The sequence below is a fragment of the Oryzias melastigma genome, linkage group LG2 (assembly GCF_002922805.2).
Source record: "Oryzias melastigma strain HK-1 linkage group LG2, ASM292280v2, whole genome shotgun sequence".
NCBI classification, from domain to species: domain Eukaryota; kingdom Metazoa; phylum Chordata; class Actinopteri; order Beloniformes; family Adrianichthyidae; genus Oryzias; species Oryzias melastigma.
Window position 1 is genome coordinate 235,847 of NC_050513.1, and position 17,690 is coordinate 253,536.

At 41.7% G+C, this 17,690-nt stretch overlaps 1 long non-coding RNA gene across 4 annotated transcripts in view; it reads left to right on the top strand.

Annotated features, from left to right (window-relative positions):
• Window positions 1-6,359, top strand: part of LOC112159994 — a 47,838-nt gene extending 41,479 nt beyond the window's left edge. For all 4 annotated transcript variants that reach the window (XR_002921564.2, XR_002921562.2, XR_002921563.2 and 1 more), the window contains exon 6: window positions 5,282-6,359. This is a non-coding gene — a long non-coding RNA (uncharacterized LOC112159994). The remainder of the gene's footprint in view (window positions 1-5,281) is intronic.
• The last annotated feature ends 11,331 nt before the right edge of the window (window positions 6,360-17,690 follow it).

The window sequence follows — 17,690 nt, forward strand, 5'->3', positions numbered from 1 at the left end:
TTTGACACCCTCTGGTGTATGTAATGTTTCCCTGGAGGGTAATTGGTGTGAAAGTGTTCTGATGGTTAATTTTTACCAACTTTGATTGGACGGGGTCATAGAACAAAGATTTTTGTTTGGTCTACTCACCTTCCAATCAAAGTTATGCTTCTCATTCTGTGCTAATAAAATTTAGAACAACTGATTCAAAATAAAAAAGGGTTCACATGCACACCAATTATCCCGTCACTGTCATCTATTCCAGAGATCTCAATGTTTTTAGGCCACAGACAAGTTTAATGTTAATGTTTTCAGGGACCGGAGTTCAGATTTTTAATTTTACATCAGTTTTCTTTAAGTTTTGAGTTTGAAATGTATCTTCTGTAAAATAAATGTAGCTCCTTTAAACTTTATTTGTACTCCATTAAAATGTGATCTAGATTTTAACCTAAACTTGTCAAAGTGGAAAGTAAAAAAAATCAGACGCCAACTTCAGCGTCCTCCAATTATTAAGGTTCGATGAATAAATACAAATAAATTTTAAAAACAGTCACTAAAACTGGTATTTTCTAACCTGAATCATCATTTGAGCAGCTTGATTAACAGCTTCATCGTAGCTTTAGACAGTTGGTTGATGATTATTATGGTCTGTGGGAACAAGTGTCACAATAAATCCTTGTTTGGAGTGAAGACTTGGTCTTTGTTACATGCAGATTTCTTTTATTTTGAAGTTGAAGATGCTTCTGTTTCCTCTCTGGATCTTTTCCAGTGAAACGAACTTTCAAAGTTTGTTTTTTTTTGTAGACTTTGCTAGCTTAGCGGTTGGAGCAGCCACTTTAAGAAAGTAGCTGATGGATTTTTAACATGTGACCGAATGATATGACAAAAGAATGAGCCGGATGTGGTGGAGATAATCCAGTAGTTTTTCAAAATAAAACTTCCTTCAAAATCAGATTAGAAATAAATGGGAAAATAAAGTACTTCCTCTTTATTTTTTTCTGTGGTCTGCAGCCAGAAAAACACCTAAACAGAATAATCTGACATTCTTGAACTGATAACAGCCTTTATCCTACAATAAAATCAGATTAACACGTAGAGTTACCTCACTGGGATTTCTCTTTGATGTGGTAGTTTTACATCTCTATATGGACAAACGAAGTGAACCAACCTAAAAAAACCTCATTTGAGTATCTTGAATTAGATTGTTTGAATCTGTTTGAACTCAATAAAAACTCAGTGATGAACTGCTGAGAAATAAACCCAGTTTCTCCCATGGAAGTGAACAGAAGTCTGTTAACTCAGTAGACTTTAAACCTTATTAAAACGCCTCTGTGGCTGTATTTTCCTCTACAGCTGTAGATGTTTGAGCTTCTCATTGCAACAGCGTTTTTGATGTAATTATGGTGCCATCAGCTGTTTCTCCATATCTGCTCACATCTCTGTGAAACTCCTGAGGCGTTTTCTCTGCACCAAACGGAGACGGTCTGCCTTTCTGTGACAGCTCCTTTTGAACATTTCTGGGCTCTGGTTCTCAAGTTTAAAATCTAAGCTAAAAATGCTTTTTTTATTCCCATAGGCTCCAAAATAAAAGCATCAGGGCATGTACTATGACTTTTGTGTGGAATGTACTGCTTTATTTCTAATATTAGCTGCTTTTTCAGCGTTTAGATGCTTATTTTTGTACCTGAAGGTCTATCTTTCATCCTCTACAGCATTTTATTATTGTGTTTAGAGAAAGTGCAACAGAATTGTATAACCGATGTTTAGTGGAAGCAGAAATGCTCCATTTTGATCCCAATTTAATCAGATGTGATGCTGAAATCCCTCAGAGAGTCCTGGTAGCAGATCCCTCCGTGTTCGTGCTCTGATCCTGCATACTCGGCGTTAAATCAGCAACAAATAGTATATATTTGCATTTCATCATCTGGCTTTTTACAGTGTCTTCAGGGCTGGCTCCCTTAAGTCCAAAAGCAAAGTCATCAGATAAGCTCTCATGTCGTAAACAGCCGCACTCATTTTGGTGAAGTTATTCAATCTGCGTAGCTTCAATTATTTCTAATTAGCATGTCGTTTGTGCCTCAGGTCGGAGCCACAATGGTAATTACAAAAGCTCATTTTCCTGGAGAGGATCATTCACGGCTCTGGAAGCAGAGAAAGCTTCCTTCACAGGCGGAGCAGCGGGATCATTAGGATGTTCTTCACATCTACAGTGGAACAGTCTGTAAAGACGCCGGAAAAAAGGCTGTTTTCTTAAAACGCTACAAGCAACCATCAATACTTGTTCAGGCGCTACAGGAGAAAAGGAGCAGCGTTTCTTTTTCTTTTTCGTAAGAAAAGCAGCGCTGACCTTTGAGTCAACAAGTTTCATTGACTTTCTGATCACAGCTGCCTTCAACTTTTTCACATTAGGGCCAAACGATACTTTCAGTGAAAAATCACTTTTATCTCTAAAACATGACCAGTCAGACATGGTAGTGAGAATAGGAATAGACTTTCCATCAAACTCATTATGACAGGTGCCCCTCCCCCAACCCCGCCCCTCAAAATGACGTTTACATTTTATGAAATAGTTACATCATCTTAAAGGGCGGGGTTGGGGGGGCTTTAAGATCAATAGATAGATTGATATCCATCCATAAGGACGGTTAGGACATTATCCTCTCAAAGTTAAACTGACCGCCGTCCTCCTCTTTTGGTTGATCTTTTCCTCTTCACGTTCATCTCAATCCAAAGGCCAAACCTTACTGTGACTTTCATCGAGTCGAGCAGTTGGTGAACGGCCACAGTTTGACTTTTACACACTCCGGCTTGTGTAAGCAGTGTGGTCTCAGTGTGGTCTCACCCCCGCTAAATTACAGCTGGTTAATAATTCAGAGAGCTGGGCCCGTGAAACCGCGCTGAAATATCAATGATTTAACACAAGGATCTACATTCAACCAATTAGCTTGAGCCCGATCAGCTCTCCAGAGCGCTCTCCTCCAGGGAAGCTTGACTCTGACCTCCTGGAGCATTTAGGACGTTCACATCGTTCAAACTGTCCAGGTCTAGAGTGTTAAACGGTGTCACCAGGACCAAGTGTTTTATTGTACAATTTAGTTAAAAACACATTTTTCTATTTATACATCTGTTTAACTGGTAAAAAAGGAGAGAAACCTTTCATCTAAAATAATGAATTCGTTTGAGAGAATTCAGCTTCACAGAAGCTCGACTCATCATCCAAAGATGCTTCCAAAAGTTTCCTCTGCAGCTGCTTCCACGATTGTCCATCATGAAAGTTGTTTGTTCGTCTTTTGGTGGAAGAACATTGATTTACAGTGAACTCATAACAGCTAAACACCAGATCCTCGTCTTTAAAGTCACTGGTTTAGTTCTGGATTGACCTCTGAGTTTGGCATCATGACAGCATCTTTAGATGGAGGCTTTGTTTCTGCAGTTTTAAATGTCATGATTTGATCAGTTCAGTTATGGAGATGCACACATGTTATATAGATGTTTTTCCAAGAACTCCACTAGGCCTACAGCAGTAAACCTTCACTTTCTCTTAGTTGATGTTTCTGTCATTGGTAGTTCCCACTATGAGGTTTACAAGTGGATCTTGATTGGTGTGACTCGTAGTTTTAGCTCCAGGTACCTTGTAGTCAGTGACACAGACATGTATGTACTCAGTACGATTCTAAAGCTGTAAATACTTTTACTTCTGGTAGAAACATGAATCAAAGCATCACTTTAATGAGCATCACACTCATTAAAGTCTTCAATGAAGCTTGTAATGAATGTGGCGGGGGAGCATTAGGACCCAGAAGGCCCTCTGTACTAACACCATTGACTGTATGTGGGAACTGGACTGAATGAGCCCTCCTTCCCAGTGTTCCAAACAGGAAATACCACCAAAATCCCATTGACTTCAGTAGAGAAATAAAGTCATTCTATTGGTCAGAATAACCATTCTTGATCTGATCAGGATTTCTTTTCTGATTTTTTTCTCTGACCAATCCCAAACCCCACAGACATTGTGGAAAGATTTCATTTTGCCCACCTTTCAGTGGTAGGGGTGTGGCCTTCCAACAAGCTCACGCCTGATTGGTTAGAGTGGTTGCCATAGAGACGTTGACTCAGACTGACTCTGACCAATCACTACTAATTGCACTAACACCATCTGCTTCATTTAAAAATGTTGACTGAATTGACTTTTCTGTGCATGACATTACCAACCAGATATATCACCAGAGATGACATGCTGGCTTGTTGCATACGTAAAGTTGAACACCACATTGGAATGGTATAGATGTTGTGTGCTGCTGTGATACAATTGTACAAACAGATCTGGAAAAACTAGAATGTGACTTTCACAGTAAATTATTGCTGTCAGCTGATAAAGGAGAACTTCTAGAGAACATTTGAAGAAGATCTGAGTGAGTTTACTCTCAATAATGAACGTTTAGACTGATCTTGAAGTCTATTCAAAGTCAGATTTCTCACTGTTTCCATGTTTTCTGTCAGGACCACCGATCTTTATGTTTATGGAGGATGATGGTGGTATTTGTACGTGTGTTAGACCTCAGATCAGACCAGACGACCTGCTGGTTATCAGATTAGTAAGTGGAGAAAATAAACTAACCAGGATTTCCTCAGTAAAGAGGGAAGAGTCCATCAGAGCTGAATCTCCGTCTGGTGGGAAACATGTCGTATGAAAGACCGCCTGCCCGCTGTCGCGTCGGTACCCGAGTCCTTCTGATCGAGGCTGGGTGGATCCACTCGTAGTACTGGAGCCTCCAGCTCAGCGTCGCCGCTCCTGCTGGGGGAATTTCATTGTAGTCTCTTCCCCCGTTTAAGCTTCTAAATGGGGGCGCCTCATTTTATCAGGCGATGATCTGATGAACGATCTGTTTTACAGCGCTGGTTTTTATAAAAAAAAAACTACTGTCCTGTGTCTACTGGCTTCTTTGTTTTTATCTAAATACATTTTACAAAAAAAAAATAGATTTTTGTAATTCAGGGAGTCACATCCACACCACGACACTACAGGCGACACACGGTCTGAGGATTATCATGGAGCTAATTTAATTCTGCTTTAGTTGTCACTGTTTGGACAGGATATGACATCATCAAAGCCATCAAAGCTGTTCTGTTGTTTTCTGTGAATTTTACACATTGGTTAATATTCACAAAAAGCACCAAATGTCATTTGTATGACTTGGAAATAAGTCAAAATACATTTTCCATCCGATTTTTAGAGAAGTCATCCTAAAGAGTTCACAAACATTTTTTTGTAAATATAATGTCTGTTTCTGCTTTTCAACAGATCTTCATGTCACATGAAAGCAGGAAGACTAATGGCCAGAGATTCTCAGCTGGATCGTCCTCAGAACAGTTTGTTAAAACCTTTGTTCCAGTCTGTGCATTCAGAGGCTACATAGAGAGGAAGTCCGTCCCTTTCTAAATCCTACCTGCTGATTACCCGCCTGCCGCATGTCTCCTTCAAAGTAACTCGGCAACAGCTTCCTCCACTTTGTTCTCTCCTTAATGTCATGGTTCTTCTATTAGAGGATCTGAACCCTGACATGGAAGAAGGTCAGCCGCATGGTTTCTGACCGGCGTATGGAGCATAATCCAAAAGCATTTTCTACTGGAGAAAATGGCGTCATTGTGCTGGAGGCCCTTTGTCGGGCTCCTCTTTGAGCAGCCAGGCAGAGGTCACCTTTACACCTTCTGTGGACTCGCCCTGAGCTGCACCACATCCACCCAGACCACTTCCAAATGTCACATTTTAGCAGGAAGTACTTTTCCCTCATGTGCTACCAATTAAAAGCTGGCGCATCCGGGAGTCCTCGGCTCCACCGCTGGTGATGAACTCGTTTGAACATCACTTGTTTTTGATAAGCTGCATTTTGCTGCTCCTGCAGAACCTGGCTCAGGGCGGTGTCGGTTATTCTACCAGTGATCCTCTTCCTTCCCCTGAGCCGATCCGCAGGATGTTTTGACGTTCCGTCATCCTCGTCAGCGATAAGACCGACCCGGTCAGCTTCGCCCCGCCCTGCCTTTTCTTCTGAGGATAAGACAACACGCTCCGCTTGGATCGGATTGGTCCAGTGACAGCCACACCAGAGGAAATGACACTTCTCCCAGCACGCTTTTTATTTTTCATCTTTTCTTCAGTTGTCGACGAGTGCAGACGGTGACTAAAGAGGATCTTTGAGGCTTGGTTGGCTTGGAAACATGATAGATGACAGATAAACTTCATGGTGATACTTGAAGAAAAAACACAGCGTTCAACAGCTTTTCTTTGGCTCCAATTTACAGTTTTTATCGCATTTATTCATTTAAAAAGTTCTGCTGCCCGTTCGTAGGTGTCAGAAGCGTAATAAATTGCTGCAACTCCACAGGCTTCTGGACCAGCATTCCTGCAAATTGGTTTCGTTTAGCCGCTCCGGCAATAATGGCGCATGTTCCTCCGTGCTTTTAGAGTTTATTTAGTTCAAAAGCAAATTGAAAAAAAGAGCTTTTCCGCGTTCAACAGGGCCGTTTCTGTGACACTAATAACAGACTTGTGTTGAGACGTCTGCCAGCCCGGCATTCAATGAAATAAGTTCCAAGAAACGCGTCGCATGCTCTTTCAGACGCCGTCTAATTTGTCCCATTCTCGCCGCTGAAAGGGCGTCATTTGTACCAGAAAGAGAGGGATCTTTTCTTTGAATGGAAATCTAGTCAACACCAGGCCGGAGAAACATCACAGTCAAAACCTCTGAAAGAATAATGGAGCCTTGTGTTGATGGGACGGTTGGTTAAAATCCACAATAGGAGCTGTGGCACAACCACAAAGAAACATAATAAATCACACGGAGGGAAACAACGTCTTCAGGTTTGGTGGAGTGTTCACTCTGGACTGTGTGGAGGTTAAGGTGGTTTCTCTACATGACCATTTGTTTCCATCAACTTCCTTTCATGGTTATCCTTTCGACTCACTCAGAGGAAGCAGAGGACTCTGGGTAATAGCTTAGAAACCATGGGAAGCAAATGTAATTTCATTTAAAAGTGGTTTATGGAGCCACAGTCATTTAGTGCAGGAGTGTCAAAATCCATAACACACCTTAGGTCGCGGGCCAAACAGGATAAACATTTATTCAACACTCTAAAACTACATTTTAAACTTTTAAAACTGTAACTTTAACATAATTATGAGCTAGATATATAGCATTACCTGTGATAATGTTCGTGGGAATGCTGGAAGCTGAATTTGGCCACTGAAGATGCTGAAATTGATAGTCAGCTGAAATATTAGCTAAATGCCAAATTATCCTGAAAAACTAAATGCAAACTTAGGTCTGCCAAAACAGCTAGGATTTAGCTGAAAAAAGTAGCTAAACTTTAAAACATTGTTAAATTAGCAAAAACAGCTAGAGTGTAGCTGAAATATTAGCTAAACTCCAAAATAGCCTCAAAGACTTTTTAGCAAGTCTTAGTTAGCCCAAAAAAAAAAAAAAACTAACAGACTGTCAATTTTTAAAACGTTAAAACTGTAACCTTTTAATATAGCTATGAATAATAAACAGACAGGACTATTATTCCAGAATAAATCAACTTAAACCTTAAATAAATTTCAATATTTTACTCTATAAAAATTTATTTTGCCAAAATCATACAAGTTAGAAATGAGCTCAACATAACATCGGGTCATTAAGAACAATTTGAAGCATGAGTCACATAGTGTCAGGAGTGAGCGCTCCGTCTCCCTCTCTAGTCACCGGTGGGGGGCAGTCTCCAGAGAACTGACTGCACTTCATCTCCCAGCATCCCCAGCACACAGTTGATGGATGCTGCTCAGCTGACTCTCATTTGGCGATCACCCACAGGACATCCTGCATTACTGAGCATTACTGAGCGTTTCTATCTGGACCTGATCTTGTCTCTGATCCAGCTTTATCCCTGATTACCTGCTGCCTGCCCTGACCCTCACCTGGACTCTGACTTACTTCCTGTCTGAACTAATAGACCTGCTGCATGTGGAACCAGCTGTCTGCCGTTTGTGACACATCCTGTACGACTGAATAACTCTGATTTTACTGGTCATTTTTGTAGCAGCTGCAATGTTGAGTTAGGGATGGAAGGGGCTGTAAGCTAGTGGGAGGGAGTGTAAACATAGAGCTCTCATGCAGCAGGGAGGGGGGAGTCCCAGTCCCACCCACAACTCAGACGGGAAGGGTTTTGGATTTTGGGAAAAAGGGTAAAATCATAATTAAAAGACCACTGGGAAAAAGCTGAACGGTAACATTTTTCAGAATAAAAGCATTTTTTCTAAATATGTTGGTGACTAAAGTGAATAAAATCTATTTTTTTCTCTTGCTGGGTTCAGATGGATTGATGGATGGTTCAGCCGGTTTCACCTTGGAATTCAGCTCCTCAGGCTAACTTGTGTTATTCTAACTTATCTCCCAGAGAAAGGCGGGCCCTGGAGGGTTTAGCCAAAGGGAAGCCCAGTTCTGATGGAGCTGCTGCTATTTCAGCATAAAAACTTCATGCTGGACCAAGACAGAGAATCAGACGCACTTTATGACTTTTGAAAATGTGTCTTAAGTTTTAGGAGGAACGTGTCCTCAAATGAGATCCTAATATTTTCTTACAAAACCATCGGTCTCGATTTGGAAGTCAGGAAGTTTAGAGCCATGTGTCTGTTTTAAGGTCAGACAAGTCTCAGGTGCTGAAAAACTATTTATGAAGACATGAAACAGCTGTAGAAGGGGTTCAAAAGTATTTTTAATAATTACGAAGGAAAGAAAAAATACCCGTAAATACTCGCGCATCATTTGTTTTTGAAATGAAGAGAGGGGGTGAAAGGACTGCTTTATCTATCAATTTCTAAACCACTGTAGAAAAATGAATCATCTTTGATTTGTTTGTAAAGTACCCAGATAAAGTATCTATTTGTCGACAGCAGAAATGTGAGCTGCACAGTCTTCAAAAACTACTTCTGGGTTACCCTTGTGTCTGAGAGGAACTCATAGAAAATACATTTAAATATTCATTATGTGTTAGCTTCATCTTGATTTTTAGAAATGGGAACATAAAAAATGATTTGTTTAACTACAGTATAGTTTAGAAATTGATAAATAAATGAGGCAGTCCTCTTTCCCCTTCTTTATTTTAGTTTTAATTTGAAAAACGGGTATTTACGTTTGTTTTTCCTTCTATGTTGAGATTCAGACGGGCGTGCAGGAGAAGCTCCATGAGCGCACAGTCCTTCACAAGGGGGCGGAGCCAGTTTTAGTGGATACGAGTTTAGATACTTTCACAGGCGAGCAGGAGAGGTCACAGGTCAGAATACTCCCACGAGCGCGGAGGAGAGGAGCGGGCGTGGAGACTGTCCTGCGCACGTGGAGGATGTTCATTGTGTTGATATACTCTTGTGGGAGAGTTTTGGCAGAAATGTGCCTCCATACTCTACCCCTCCTGTTGGGACATTGGGAGCAGAAGTGATGTTTAAAAAAAAAACGAGGAACGAGATTCACCAGATTTACACCAGTTTGATATTTCCCACCAAACCTCTTCCAACTGTAGGTGGCAGACGGTATACAGTAGAAGAAGAAGGAGAAGCCCCTCCCTGATTGGCTAGTACAGGGGTTTTCAGAGTCAGGCCCCGAGGGCCGGCCTCCTGCTGGTTTTCCAGAAATCCTGTTTCATCTGCTGCTGATCACCTGGATCAGGTGTGTTTGGCCAATGAGGAGCTTCAGCGGCAGGTTGGTTGGAGAACATGTAGGACGCCGTAGGACATGCTTGGTGTGAACGCAGCATTTGAGTATACAGCTCTCAGGTCAGGGTGCAGTTCTGCTTCTCCAGCTCCATGTTTACTGCCAGGCTGCAGTCCTTCATGAACCAGAGCATTTGCTATGATCCTGATCAGAACATTTTCATGTTGTTTCAGTGAGAGAACATGACGTTCTTTATAACACTGACTAAAGTCGTCTGACTCACAGTTACTTCACATTTAACATTCCTTCATCAACAGCACTTTAGTCTGTAGAACTTTCTCTTTTTTCAAGTATGTAGTAAAAGTTGAAGAAAAGTGAATGTTTTCAGATATTCATATTAGTACATTTTCTGAGATCCGTGACCTCTCTGAATTCAAGAAAACCGTCTTATTCAAACCAGTCAGGTTTTTACTTTTATTACAAAAATACAGACTGAGATTCTTTAGCGGCATTTATCTGGAATGTGAAACAGAAATAAAAGTTTGTCTTAAAGCAAGTTAATAAGACTGAAATGGAGACGCAGCTTTATGATTTAAAGCCTAATCCTTGACCTCCAGCGTTTGTCTTTGGTTGGGAGTTCTGCACAGATGAGTGAACACAGCAGGAATTCTCCTAACTTAAACAGGTGTAACCGGCGGTTAAAGAACAGGTTTAAACGTTTAAATAATTAAAGGGCAGAACGCTGAAGCACAGCTCTGGATTCAGTCTTTCTCAAGGGAATACGACACGTGACTTTACATTTCTTTTTTGATTCTTAGTTGAAAATTGAGATTTTTATAGTGCAGGTCTGTCATTCTGAGTAAAACCAAAAACAATAAAAGTAGCTGCTAAACTTGTTTTCTACATGAAGACGTCATTTATCTCAACAGTTGGTCTAAAAAAGGACATTTCTTGAAGGATAGAAGTCTGATCACTGAAAGCTGCAGATTTGACTGATTTAATCGTCTTGAGAGGAAACAAAAAACAGTTTTTTCATCATTCAAATATGATTTTGGGAGAAAACTCTAATATTTGTTGATTGCAATCAGCAAACACTTCAAAGTTTATTTAAATGTGATCATGCAGAGCTGAGTTCTGCTTAAAGCAAACCACGGTGAACACAGAGAAAAGTACAACTCCCTTAAAGAAAACAGATTCAACTTTTAGCCAAGAGAAACAGACTTTAAGATCTAAAGTTCTGGGTGTAATACTCAGACATCCTGTCTTTGTTGCCTATCACTCCAAAAAGATCTTTTTCTACCATTAGATCTACAAACCTGTGCTTTTGGACAAACAGAGCAGACGTTGGCCTGTCTAAATCACAGTGGTTAAAGATGTTTGATTGAACAAATCAATGACCAGCTCGGCTCTGGTTCTGCAGATCCGTCTGAATTATGGGCTTGATTGCTGAAAAAAACAAGGCTACAAAGAGATCCTAAAAGGGGAAATTATTGAAGGAGAAACTCCTGATAATCAGGCCGCTTTCAGGACAATATGAAGTGTGTGAAGTGAACAGCTGAATCTGGACGGCGACAATGCAGCTTGATGCTAATAACCCGTCAGCGGTTAAACTGTCACCAGAAGAGATGGAAAGGATGCAGGGGAGAAACATCTGTGGTTGATCGGCGGTGAGGACGAACCGTCACCCGATCGGTTCCTCATGCAGGACGCACTAACACCAATTAATGCCAATTACAGTTGAGCTTATGTAGAAAAAACTCCCAACATGCCGTGCAGAAAGACGCCGGTTTAAGTGTTCTGATTCGCTCCAGCAGAACTGGGTTTTTCTATAATTACACAACCTAAAATATGTTTTATGTTCATGTTGAGCTATCATAAATGTGAATTATTTGCTAATAAGCACCAAATGTTTGAATTTTAGAGTTGATGTGTCTCACCCGGGTTTGTGTAATTTGTCTCCCTTTGACCCCATCTGTCTGGATTTGAACCCACAACCTGCAGTCTCAGGCTGAACACTCTACTCCTGGTCCACGGAGTTGGTGACCTATAGTCCATGTCAATGACATGTGACTCTCCTTTTTGACTCTGTGCTGCAGTTTCACAACAACTGCCTTAAACATCTTCTGCTGGAACGATTCGGAGGACTCTGGTCCATCAGGAAGACACTCAGACGGATCACCTCTTATGGTCACGTGCACCTGTACAGGGTTTGACCCCGCTGAGGGTTTGGGGCTGTCCGGTCCGTGGAGGGTCATAGAGAGGATCAGCTGACCCTTAGAGGACATTCTCATTTATAACTCGTCACATATGTTTGGTTCAGGACCCTCAACGTCACTCTTTGATGTTTTGGGTTCCTCAACTCGTCGTTTTTTGACCTGCTGGCTGTCCCGTTAAATCACGGGTCCGAAACCTCCGGAACCTGTCCAGTACCCGAACTCAGTACCAGGCCAGGTTCTGAGTCTAGTACCAGTTTGGGTAAAGTACTGCATCTGGTACTGGTTTGGGTCAAGTATCGGCTCTGATACGTGTTTGGGTCCGGTTCTAGGTCTGGTACAGGTTTGAGTCAGATACCCCGTCCAGTACCACATTTGGCACTGGTTTGGGTAAAGTATCGGCTCTGATACGTGTTTGGGTCCGGTTCTAGCTCTGGTACAGGTTTGGGTCAGATACCTCGTCGGGTCCGGGTTTTTGTCCGGTACCGGCTCTGGAACAGGTTTTGGTCCAGTACCGGCTCTGATATGGATTTGGGTCCAGTACTTTATCTTGTACTAGTTTGGGTCATTTACTGCGTCCAGTACGGGTTTGGATCCAGTACCACATCTGGTACTGGTTTGGGTCCAGTATCACGTCTGGTACCAGTTTGGGTCCGGTGCCGATTTTAGTACGGGCTTGGTACCAGGTTTGGCACGGTTTAAGTCCAGTACTGGCTCTGGTACCAGTTTGGGTCCTGTACTGCCTCCATTACGGGTTTGGGTCCAGTACCGCATCTAGTGCCGGTTTGGGTCCAGTACCACATCCGATACTGTGTCTAGTATTAGTTTGTGGCCAGTGAGTTGGGTTTGGTTCTGGTACTGTTTTTGGTAAAGGTTTGGGTTTTACGAACAGCCAGCTTTTGAAAACAATGTAGAGTTATGGATGAGAGTGTTGTAAAGGCTCAGTCCTCACCTTAGATGTGGTCTAAGGTTATCATACGACCTGTGCGTCATGAGTACCTGTAACTTGTATAATCCCTACGAGTACTTCATGATACATATGACAGAACAATGGTACGTCATGAGTACCTGTAACTTGTATAATCCTTACGAGTACTTCATGATACACATGACACAACAATGGTACGTTCCAGTTTCATGACGTCCCTTAAGGCCGCCATACGAGCCTGAAGGGAACTGCAGACACACCTGTGCTCCCATTCAGGTGCAGCTGCTCCTCTATGATCCTCCAGGGACCGGACAACCCAAAAACCTCCAGCAGCTGAACGGGCCAACGGGCCAAAGACACAACAACTTAAAATGAAGACTCACAAATGCGACAGAGTGCTACTTTAAATGACTTACCGCACTAGTTTGATTATTTTCCTTAATAATAGCAAAAATATATACATTTAAAACAAAAACATGAACTTTGGTTTAATTTCTTTATAAGGCAACATTATTATTTTCAACTCCTGAAACGTCTCGTTTCTCATTGCAGCCTGCAGACTTTGTGTAACCCTTTGACACCAGAACTTTGGCTCCAGTGCTGACGTTCTTTTGACGCTGTAACTCCTAAAACGTTTACAGAATCAGAGTAATTCCAGTGGATTCTGAAGTGGAGAAAAGCAGCTCTGAAACACTTTACAGCTTAGTGATGAGAAAAGCTGATGTGAAGAGTGACTATTCTACACGTCAGAATCAGCTGATTCATATTGATCCGGTAAACCAGAAATTGATAGTCAGCTAAAATATTAACTAAATGTCTTATCATGTTGCTGAAAAACATTACCCCACAGCTAGCAGGTTGCTGAAATGTTAGCTAAACTCCAAAATAGCCTAAAAAATCTTAGTAAATGCGAAAATAGTCCTAATAGTGCTAATTTTTAAAACTTTCAAACTGTAACTTTTTAACATAATTATGAATAATAAAAATACAGGAATATTATTCCAGAATAAATCAACTTAAAACTTAAATAACTTTCAATATTTTACTCTCCATAAAATTATATTTAGTCAAAATTATACAAGTTAGGTTAATTGGTGACTCTAAATTGCCCCTAGGTGTGAATGTGAGAGTGAATGTGTGTGATTGAGGCCCTGAGACAGACTGGCGACCTGTCCAGGGTGAACCCCGCCTTCACCCATCAGTAGCCGGGATAGGCTCCAGCACCCCCGCGACCCCGAAAGGGAAGAAGCGGTCAAGAAGATGAATATGCAAGTTAGAAATGAGCACAAGATAACATCGGGTCATTAATAACAATAAAATAAAATGATCTGGAGGGCCGGATAGAATTACCCGGAGGGCCGGATCCGGCCCCCGGGCCGTGACTCTGACACACGTGATGTAAACGGTTGAAGAGTCGTGTTATGTCAAAGAGATGTATGAGTCACTGGAGTTAACGTGTTAAAGTCCCCCTCCAACGTTGTATTTTTTCAGCTGTGTAATCGTTTGATTTATGATGACGGCGTTTCAGCCAGAAAGCTCGTGTCGGTTCTAAAGACATAGTTACTGCAGAGCAGCAGGAGTTCATTAGAAATTCACCTCTGGGTTGTGGCCTGAGATGTTAGCTCCTGTTAGCTTCTGCTAAGTTCCCATCAGCCTATTGTTAACCCTCTGTCCCGCTAGCTTACAGCCCCTCACACCCCCAAGCTAACATTAGCGGTGCAACAAACACTACAGCAATGTTGGAGCTCTCCAGTTTAGATCCAGATTTGAATAAATACTCCAAATTAAAATCTTACATTTTTTTATGGCTGTGCCCCATCAGGACAAAAATGCAACAAGAACGAGTTAAAAACACATTTTTATTGTTTTTTCATTTCTTTATAGGAAATGCTTTGTGATGTGAACCACTTCATTTTAGAAACAAACTGGAACATTTTCAGAAAACTTAAAAACTTCACATTTTATGTTTCATTTTAAATATTTTTAAGTTCATTTGACTTTTTTTACTTTGAGTTGCAGTAATTAATAGCAACTAAAAAGAAAATTGCAGCCAAATTGTCTTTTCAGGACTAAATTTAATCCTTTTTTTAAGTTTCTTTTGTTAATCAAGTGAGACCTAAAGTTAACATAAGTTGCTCCCTTTTAAAAAATCACCTTTAAACCTGTTTGTTCTGTAACTTTACCGTCTCAGACGAGGACTGAAACATTACCTCAAAGGGAGGAGTCTGTCACCGTAATGAACCTGCACTCATCTGTCAGACCGCCCCGCCCCCTCTCCCCTTCCCCAAACAGAACTCTACAGTAACTTTCAGGTTATTGATCACCCGTCCGGCAGGAACGTGACTTCACTGTCCGTGCAGCGTCAGCAGTTTGGACTGGGGAGGCAGCAGAGGATGATGGGTAAACCGCGAAGCAGCCCTAATGACTGGACCCATTAGACATGGACTCGTGGACAGCGTTGGATCAGGACCACGTCTTTTCTGCTTCGTTTAGTAGAAGAAACAGAGTAAAAAAAAGCAGATTGGTGCACCGATACGAGAATAGAGGAAACATGCTAAATGAGACAATAAAATGTACAATTTATGAAGAAAATTGCAGCAAAGAAAACCTCTATTGAATGAATTGACCAAAGGATAAATGTTTCAATAGTTCATATTTTTCATCTACATTCTTACGTTTGGTGCTTTTTCTTTGACATTTTCTGTGATTCTTCTGTACAAACCTGATAGAAAAAGAAAGGAGCTGTTTCCTCTAAACAAATCGACTTGTTGGAAAATGTTCTGGGTAAATTCTGCATTTATCGAGTTTAGATGAAAACAATAATTGTGCTGTTGATTCTGGCAGCAGTTAGATTCACTGACAGCGTGAAAAATGTAAAGATCTAATTGTTGCCATTTTTATGCCACCTATCTGCTGGAGAAACGCCGTCTCTACCTTTACTTCTTTAATGGCTTTTTAATGGATGTTTCCAAGGTTGTGCTGGTCTTACCTGACTCACGCCAAACAGATGGGATTCTGGGAAAAAAGACAAAAAGAGTGTATTGATCCAGCGGCTTAATTAACAGGGCTGAGTGTCAGTTGTTGGAGCGTACAGTGACTGAGCCTCATGGCAGCTGGACGGGGCGGCCCGGCGGACGTGCGACCAGGACCAGAGCGACAGCCACCCCCCCGAGGATCACTTCCTGGCAGACTCTTTCTGGGTCTCCCACCTCCTGGTGGTTCCAGCTTCACGTCTGTTTGATTCTCCAGCTTCTTCCAACATTTCACAGGAAACCGGAGCGGACTCCGCCGTCATTTTTACACGTGTTTCCAGTTTCCAACGCACGAATGTCAACACTCACACCTGAGAGGGCCCGGCCTGAACCTGGGCTGCGTTCCGGCAGGCTGTCGCGGGGAGACTGATGGGGGCTGGCAGGCGGGCATTTGGGGAGGAGCCCGTCTGTTCGGCGGCGCGACGGAGCCAGCCGCCATCCATCTCCATTACCCACGTCCACATGCCACTGGGCAGGGGACAATTCCTCTGAGGGCGACCGGAGGAGGGGGTGAGGAAGCAGCGGCTGTCAGAGTCCTGTTATGTCCCGGCGTGCCGCTCCCTCGCCGTCTATGCGTGTCGTGTTGCTGTAAATCTCAGGGAGCGGCGCTCCCGCGTGAATTCATGGCGGGCTCAGCTCCCTGCCAGCACCTTCTCTGTTTTATTGACTCCTGTTTAATCTGGTTTATAAGACAGGCTTTATGTATCCTTCACCTGCTCCAGTCCAGGTGAGTCCATGCAAGGCCAGAAAAACCACAAACACTCATTTGAAAGACCCTCTTTTCTTGTCAATGTGTTTACATTTTCTTATATCTTAAAAGAGTTGGGAGGTTTCAACAAATGACTCGAGTCTAGAGATTTCATGCAGGTCTCTGGTGTTAATGAAAGTATGGCTCTACACCCTATAGCACAAACTCAATCCCACAGGGGCCAAAATCCAGAACACACCTCAGGTCGTGGCTGAACAGGATCAACATTTATTCAACACTATAAAACTACATTTTTATAACTTTAAAACTTGAACTTTTTAACATAGTTGTCAACTAGATATACAGCATTACCTGTGATAATACTAGTGTGAATGCTGTAAACTGAATCTGGCAGCTGAAAATGCTAGTGTTGATATCTGAAATCACTGAAGCTGATTGCTAGCTAAAATATTAGCTAGATTCCAAATTGGCACAAAAAACAAACAAACAAACAAAAATGCAGGTCAGCCAAACCAGCCAGCATGTATCTAAAATATTAGCTAAACTTTAAAATATTCCAAAAAGCTTGCAGAATGACCATTTTTAAAACTTTAAAACTGTAACTTTTTAACATAATTATGAATAATAAAAAGTCAGGAATATTAATCCAGAATAAATCAACTTAAACCTTAAATAACTTTCAATATTTTACTCTCTATAAAAATATATTTAGTCAAAATAATACAAGTTAGAAATGAGCTCAAGATAACATCGGGTCATTAATAATAAAATAAAATGATCTGGAGGGCCGGATAGAGTTAGCTCGACTTTGAAACACGTGCTTTGAGCTGTGCTCCCACAGTGGGCGTGTCCCGTCTTACAGGTGTGTAAACGTACACATGCAATGACATGTCCTGCAGGACATTTAAAACCTCAGGAAACGCTCTAACTGTAGCTGAAAGGTTTTCTCTTATAACATCATATTTCCAGACCTGTATCGAAACTCTGGTGAAGAATTTGTGTTGCCTCAGCCGATCAGGAGCTCGGCTATGATAGTGATGTGTTGATGATGTAACGGTGGGTGGAGTCCAAAACCAACACGGACAAGAAGCTGATTGTTACCGTTTGTTCTCCTCCTGAACGTAATCTTTTTTTTTTTTTTTTTTT